This window comes from Zingiber officinale, chromosome 7A, assembly GCF_018446385.1.
Source record: "Zingiber officinale cultivar Zhangliang chromosome 7A, Zo_v1.1, whole genome shotgun sequence".
In the NCBI taxonomy this organism is placed as follows: domain Eukaryota; kingdom Viridiplantae; phylum Streptophyta; class Magnoliopsida; order Zingiberales; family Zingiberaceae; genus Zingiber; species Zingiber officinale.
The window spans coordinates 47,055,770-47,064,347 of record NC_055998.1 but is presented as its reverse complement, the minus strand read 5'-3'; positions in this window follow the sequence as shown (position 1 = coordinate 47,064,347).

The following is an 8,578-nucleotide window of genomic DNA, read 5'->3' as shown; positions in this document are numbered from 1 at the left end:
ACTTCCACTTCAGGTATATATGTTATAGAAGTCAATCTATCTATTTCTTCATCATGGGTATTAGATACCGGATGTGCTTCTCACATTTGTACTAATGTGCAGGCGCTGAGAAATAGCAGGGCATTTGCAAAGGGTGAGGTGGACCTACGCGTAGGCAATGGAGCACGGGTTGCTACTGTTGCTGTAGGGACTTATTTTCTATCTCTGCCCTCTAGGCTTGTACTAGAGTTGGATGATTGTTGTTATGTGTCTGCTTTAACTAAGAACATAATTTCAGTTTCTTGTTTGGACAAGAAAGGTTTATCTTTTATAATAAAGGACAAATGTTGTTCAATTTATTTAAAAGATATGTTCTATTGTAGTGCACCTCTGATGAACGGACTTTACATTCTAGACCTTGAAAGCCTTATCTGTAACATAAATACCAAGAGGTTCAAGTCAAATGACATGAACCAAACCTAACTCTGGCACTATCGCTTAGGTCATATAAATGACAAGCGCTTATCCCAGCTCCATAAGGATGGTTTGCTGGACTCATTTGATTTTGAATCTTATGAGACGTGCGAGTCATGCCTACTAGGCAAGATGACTAAGACTTCCTTTAGTGGGCACAGTGAGAGAGCGACTGACTTGTTAGGTCTTATACATAGTGATGTATGTGGCCCTTTCAATGTCGCTGCTAGAGGCGATTATAGGTATTTCATCACATTTACTGATGACTTCAGTAGATATGGTTATGTGTACTTGATGACACATAAGTCTGAATCCTTTGAAAAGTTCAAAGAATTCAAGAATGAAGTACAGAACCAGCTTGGTAAGAGTATTAAGATACTTCGATCAGATCGAGGTGGAGAATACCTTAGCTATGAGTTTCATGACTATCTAGCTGAGTGTGGGATTCTATCCCAACTCACTCCTCCTAGAACACCACAGTGGAATGGTATATCCGAAAGGAGGAATCGTACCCTATTAGATATGGTACGATCTATGATGAGTCACACAGATCTTCCGACATTCCCTTGGGGATATGCTCTAGACACGGCAGCTTTTATACTCAACCGAGTTCCATCCAAGGTCATGATAAAGACACCATATAGGATATGGACTGGGAGAGATGCCCAGGTGTCTTTCATGAGGATTTGGGGTTGTGAGGCTTACGTTAGGCATCAGATCTCAGACAAATTGGGACCCAAATCCGACAAGTGTTACTTTATTGGATATCCCAAGAAAACTAAGGGATATTACTTCTACATTCCCAGTCAGCACAAGGTAGTTGTGGCAAAGACTAGAGTCTTTCTAGAAAGGGACTTTGTTTCTAGAAAGACTAGTGGGAGTACGTTCGATCTTGAAGAAGTTTAAGATGCGAACAATAGCACTGAAGCCTCGATGGAAGTTGAACTGGAACCACAAAGTGTTGTGGACGATGTTGTTCCACAAGGAGTTGAGGAACAACAACCAGTTCAAGTAGACATACCTCTTCGCAGGTCTGATAGGGTACGTCGTCAGCCTGAGAGATACTCATTTCTCTTGTCTGACCATGATGACGTTGGGCTCATAGAGGATGAGCCTACCACCTATCAGGAAGTTGTGATGAGACTAGATTCCGAGAAATGGCTAGAGGCCATGAGATCCGAAATGGAATCCATGTACACCAACCAAGTTTGGACTTTGGATGATCCACCTGAAGGGGTAAAACCCATTGGGTGTAAGTGGGTCTTTAAGAGAAAGACTGGCATGAATGGACTTATCTATAAGGGTCGCTTAGTAGCTAAAGGTTTCAAGCAAATTCATGGTATTGACTATGATGAAACCTTTTCTCCAGTAGCGATGTTTAAGTCCATTCGGATCATGCTTGCTATTGCAGCATACCATGACTATGAGATATGGCAGATGGATGTCAAAACCGCGTTTCTGAATAGAAACCTGCTCGAGGATGTGTACATGACACAACCTGAGGGTTTTGTAGATCCACAGCATACTAGCAGAGTATGCAAGCTGCATAGGTCCATTTATGGACTAAAGCAAGCTTCTCGGAGCTAGAATCTTCGATTTGATGATGTGATCAAACAATTTGGTTTCATCAAGAATGAAGATGAACCTTGTGTCTACAAGAAGGTTGTAGGGGATATAGTTGTCTTCCTCATATTGTATGTGGATGACATACTACTCATTGGGAAAGACATCCCTTTGCTACAGTCTGTCAAGACTTGTCTAGGGACATGTTTCTCAATGAAGGACTTAAGTGAGGCATCCCGCATTCTAGGGATACAGATCTATGGAGATAGATCTAAGAGATTGCTTGGCCTAAGTCGGAGTACATATATTGACAAGGTACTCCTTCGGGTTGCCATGTAGAACTCCAAGAAGGGATTTCTGCCGATGTCACATGGTGTGAGTCTTTCGAAGACTCAAGGTCCCTCTTCTATAGAGGAGAGAGACCGCATGGATCAGATCCCTTATGCCTCAACCATAGGATCTATCATGTACGCCATGCCATGTACTCGACCTGATGTCTCGTATGCTTTGAGCATGACGAGCAGATACCAGTCAGATCCAGGTGAAAGTCACTGGATAGCGGTCAAGAATATTCTTAAGTACTTAAGAAGAACTAAAGAATATTTCTTGATATATGAAGGCAATGATGAGCTAGCTATATAGGGTTACAGTGATGCCAGCTTCCAGACCGATCAGGATGATTATCGATCGTAGTCAGGGTTCGTGTTTTGCATTAATGGTGGTGCTGTGAGCTGGAAGAGTTCGAAGCAGGACACAGTCGCTGATTCTACGATAGAGGCCGAGTATATTGCTGCATCAGAGGCAACAAAGGAGGCAGTTTGGATCCGGAAGTTCATCACTGAACTTGGGGTGGTTCCCAGTATCGCTGACCCTATTGAGCTCTATTGTGACAGATCAAGTGCTAGTGGGATATTGTTAGTTAGAGCCCTAGAGCCAATCATTTGATGATTGTATTATGGACTTGTTGTATCATATTCTTATATAAATAAAGACATTTGTTTTTGGTTATTATACTTACTTGTATTGGTGCCAAATAAACTAAGTATAATAGCGTCCTTGAGTAGAAGGTTTTTACCTATATCAATCAGTTAGTTGAACCGATGGTGAGATGATATAGGGAACACTACTCTTAATCATTCCTAGTCGAGTATTAATATTCAGGGACAATGTTAATGCATTAAGACTAGCATGTAGGTCAACTCGATGACTTGATCTCACAATTCATGGATATAGAGATATCTAGTTGACACATGGGTATGCATTGGAGAATGTATACTGAATGACCCGCCATGAGAAAGTATCATGGATCGTTATATGAGTGTCATATACTTTCTCATGTGGCTATTAGTAAGACTACTGGTCCTTAGACCTGAAGTCACCATGGTTCCCTACATAAGAAGTTATGTACTTTGGTTTCGTCAAACGTCACCCGTAACTGGGTGGACTATAAAGGCGATTACTGGGTATGTAACAAATTATGCGGAGGGATGTGAGTGATGTAGATGGGATCTATCCCTCCTATATGACGAGAGTGACATCAATATTCTTGATAGAGTGAGACCACGAAGTGCATGGCCATGCCCAAATGAGTCAATATGAGATATTGAGCTCATTTGATTTTGTGAGTCTACTTGGAGTTCAAGATTTAGATTGGTCAGAGGATGACACGGTCTATGCCTCACATTGATCAATCTAGATGTCTAGGATAGAAGGACACTTATCATATATTGTGAGGAGTCACAATTAGTAGTCACAAGGTGATGTTGGATCTCAACATTCTTGTAACTTGGGTAGTAATGATGTGTTGCTAGATACCGCTCATTACTTATGCTCCTAAATGAGTTTAGGGGCATTGCCAACGTTACAAGAACCTATAGGGTCACACACTAAGGACAATTAGATGGAGATTAGGTTCATATGATGAACCAAGAGGATAAGATTCATGTGATGAATCAAATTGGATTAAGAGTAACCTAATTGGGTTAATTGAGTTGGACTCAAGTTTATTCATGTGTTCAATGAGTCTAATTTAGATTATGACTCATTGAATCAATTTAATTAAATGAATTAGATTCATTATATTAAATTGGCTTGAATTAAATGGTTGGATTAGATCAACTATGAGAGAGATTAAGTCAAGTTTGACTTGACTTGAGAGGAAGAGGAAAGTCAAGTTTGACTTGACTTTATGCCACATCATTTGTGACTTGGCATTAAGTGGCCAATGATGATGTGCCACGTCATCATAGTTAACACATGTATGTGCCACCTAATGGAGGTTACAAATTCCCTTTGCTTTAATGTGGCCGGCTACATTAAATGAGAGGAGTTACAATGTTGTGGCCGACCACTAAGGGGAATGAATGAGATTCATTTTCATTCAAGCCAATTCAACTCATCTTCTTCCTTGCTCTCTCTTCTTGCTCTCCCTCTCCTCATCTTGTCAAGACCTTCTTGGAGTGCTAGCACACTCTAAGGTTTTTCCTCCATCGATTTGTTCGTGTGGATACTTCTAGAGGGTTGTCTACTTTGACAATCTTGAGATCCGGCACCTTTGGATGAGCGGGATTCGTGAAAGGCACGCATCAAGGGTAAAAATCATACTCTAATGTAGATATAGAGTTTGTAAACTCGTACTCATAGGTTTTTCAAAATTTTATTCTTCGTACGGATCCGGTGGCGGGGGTGTCGGGGTTTCCGCGACATGAAAAAATGATTTTTGCGGCCCGAAAGACCCAACACATTTCCCGTGCCTGTCAATATCCTCTTCACTAGAATTGCTATTAGATTCGTAAGGACAGACCTCAAAAAAATATGAACTTATATCCCTCAGCAGTTAAGACAATGCCCAAGTTTCGTTTCCAATCAATATAATTGTGACCAGTAAGTTTGTTTTCTTTTTAAAATAACAGCGAGAGGATTGAAAGCCATTTTGAAATCCAGAGAATCACAAAATAAGATATTTGGTCAAAAATTTAGAATTTAAAATAATATTGATCCCTCAAACAATATAATTTAAATTCAACAACACCTCAAAACACCGTGAATTTAGTATGCCATGATAGTGTAGACGTATGCTAATTCAAACATTTGTAAGAGGAGGTTTTACCCATTAATTTTATTATCTTGCCAACCTAACTTTATGATAAATAAAATTAATAGTTGGTTTGTCTTCGATCACACAAAATAATATCTGTGAGTCCGATAGGGAGGATACTATTAAATGTGCCTAAGTGTATACCATTATTTGATACTTAGTCCATTAATTAGGATTGTGCCCTTTCAGATGGAGAAGATCACATAAAACTAAATAATTTCCTATAATCATCCATACAGGAAGTTTGATCTAGTGATATGCAAATAAACTCATCCGATGTGTAGGAAGGCACTTAAAGCCAATGCGCAAGTTTGAATGCATCACTTACAAACCAGTAATGGAGACTGTGGAATTCATTTAGATAAACTCTCTCCCACTTAGTTATTTAAACAAGGAATTTTAACATGCACACATATCACACAAGCACATAAAGGCATACACATCACAGCATATAAAGGCAATAAATATGAAAAAAATAATTTTCCAACTATTATGGGATCATCCATAGATGTCCTCCGTATGCCGCTGACCCTAGTCGCCACCAACGGGGCATGTCGTCGCGTCTATCTTGCTTCCTTTTTCACTGCGCCTTGCAAGGATACGATCCACGACAAAAATAAAATTTTACATTTATCGATCCTATATTCCACAAGGGGATGTACATGTAATCTAGATTGAACAGAATGTAAAATTCTAAAACTAATACAGCTCCTGCTGTATTTGATAATTACAATCATGCACACACATAAAATGCCCTCGACATGCCCGAGGGTCCAAATCTCACACAAGCACATATAAAGCCATAATAGTTGGATCTAGGATGTCTGCAACCATAGAGTTAATCTATCTAGCACATCCTACTATTATTAGGCCTAAACTTATGTATGAGCAGTGTATAATTTAACCGAAAACCAAACACACAGAGGCAGAAAACTAGCTCTGATACCACTTGTTGGGTGTTACTCAGAATACCGTTCTGTTTCCCCTGTACAAAAATTTATACAAGCACAGAATGTTTCCTAGTAACCCATGTGCTCTACAGAAGTTAAACTTGGATTGGAAACAGAACTTAACATTTTTACTCCAAGTTCATTCTTCAAAAGTTAAACTTGGATTTGAAATGAAACTTAACATTTTTACTCCAAGTTCAACCCTTCTGTTCTTCAGAAGTTAAACCATATTACAGAAGTTGATTAAATATTTATTTCAAGGATTGGCTTCCAGGTTGTTGGCGAGGCACTAGGCCTTCTTGGTTATGGGATCATCCACCACTTCCTAAACAAAACCTTTCAAAGAAATTGAATATTTAAACTTCTCATAGTAACCTTAGTTTTAACTACAGAGATCTCAATCAAAGCACAAGATTGAAACATAAAATCGAAGCACAAAAATGAAAACATGAAATCTCTAGCCTCTTGTGTTGGTATTTCTGGATCCATACAAAGAAAGCAAAACTAGTTGTGCTGCGAAAAAATAATTAGTTGTACCTTTCTTCGTAGACAAAGAACTCTTAATCTTCTGTCGTATTCCTCTCCTCTTCTTGGATGTCGTGTGGGCAATGATCTACCAAGACAAAAACACCCGAACCCCTTTTTTTCCCAAGCCGTCTACCACCAAAAGATGCAAAGAAAGGAATGCCTCCTCCTCCTTCTTCTCCTCCAAGCCGTCGGCCACCAAGGTGCTTCGTCTCTTCATTTTCTTTTCCTCCAAGTTCCAGCCACCAAGAGAAGATGGGGCGCCAACCCTAGAGGGAAGAAAAGGGAAGAAGAAAAGAAGTGGGGCGTTGACCCTAGAGGAAAGAAAAGAAAAAAAAAGGCGCCGACCTTAAGGGAAAGGAGAGGGTTTTTAGTTGTGGAGAAAAACTTATCACTTCTTAATTGAATTATTGATTTTTGTGGCACAACCTCCTCTCCTTTTATAACCTTTTGCCCCAGATAAAAAAGGAGAAAAAGTAATAGATTTTTGTTTAGAAAAAATGAATTTCTAAAAAAGAATTAACATAATTATTTTTAGAAAAATTTCTTAAGAAAGAATTAGTATAATTATTTTTAGAAAATTTCTAAGAAAGAATCAACATAATTCTTTTTATAAAAATCTTTAGGAAAGAATTAACATAATTCATTTTAGAAAAATCTCTAATTCTATTGAGAAAAAATCTCCCCTTTTTTTTCTTTTCTTTTTCTTTTCTTTTTCTTTTTCTTTTCTTTTCTTTTGGTTTGGCCGATCCCTTTCTTGGGCACCAAGCAAGGCTTGGTTGGGCCCTTTCTTGGGTAGGAAGCAAGGCTTGGCTGGCCCCTTGGTTGGGCACTAAGCAAGAATGTGGCCAACCCCTTTCTTGGGTAGGAAGCAAAACCAAAACCAGTGAATGCGAGGCTTTATAGAGGCTACAATAGGGACCGAGAGGAGGAATTATTTTTGGCCTCCTGATGGACTTGAGCCTCCTATGTTTGACCCGAACACCCAACTCAAGTTCATCAATAATAACTTATACCACTAAAGAGTTATTATTGAACTACCGCACCAATCTCATATTATAATATGGGCTCCTACTTATCATGAGTGCGTTAGTCTCCCTGTGTGTAAGATATCGTATGTCCGTTAATTAAATGAGCTACTGACAAACTCACTTAATTAACATCTAGCTCCAAGAGTAGTATCACTCAACCTTATTATCATGTCGGACTAAGTCCATCTGCAGGGTTTACATGATAATCCTTTTGAGCTCCTCAAGGAGACATCATCAACCTATATTACTAGAACATAGTTTCGTTTTATAATCAACAATACATCATATAAATAATATTATTTCCCAACTTATCGGGCCTATTGATTTAACTGAATAAATCTCACCCTTTGATAAATTAAAGAAATAAATACTAAGTATATGTGTTTGCTATTATATTGAGATTAAGAGTACGTACATTCATAATAACAGCGATTTTGTTCTTTTATGTAGTCAGTATAAAAAGAACAACCTTAAAAGGTCCTACTCAATACACACATAGTGTACTAGTGTAATTATATAGTCAAGACAAACTAATTCCAAATTACACTACAATCATTCCAATGGTTTGTCCCTATCCATCTCGGTCATAAGCTACTATTTATAATTTATAAGGAACTGATAACATAATCTTCTGCGTGGCACCACACACCATGTTATCTACAATAAAAACTAAATGGACAACTGCATTAACATGCAACATTTGACCAGAGTGATTCTCATTTCAAAATATAAATGTTCATACAAGAAGCTAGGCTTTTAGTATACATCCTAACAATTTCCATTTTTAATATCGTGGAAGTTATTGGATTAAGAGTATACAAATTCCCAACCAACACACCAGAACAGATAACCACCTTTTTCTTGACAACCACTTTGTCATCAAAAGAAACAAAATATCCATCCATAAATAATTTAGAAACTGAAATCAAGTTCTTTTTAAAACATGGTACGTAAAGACA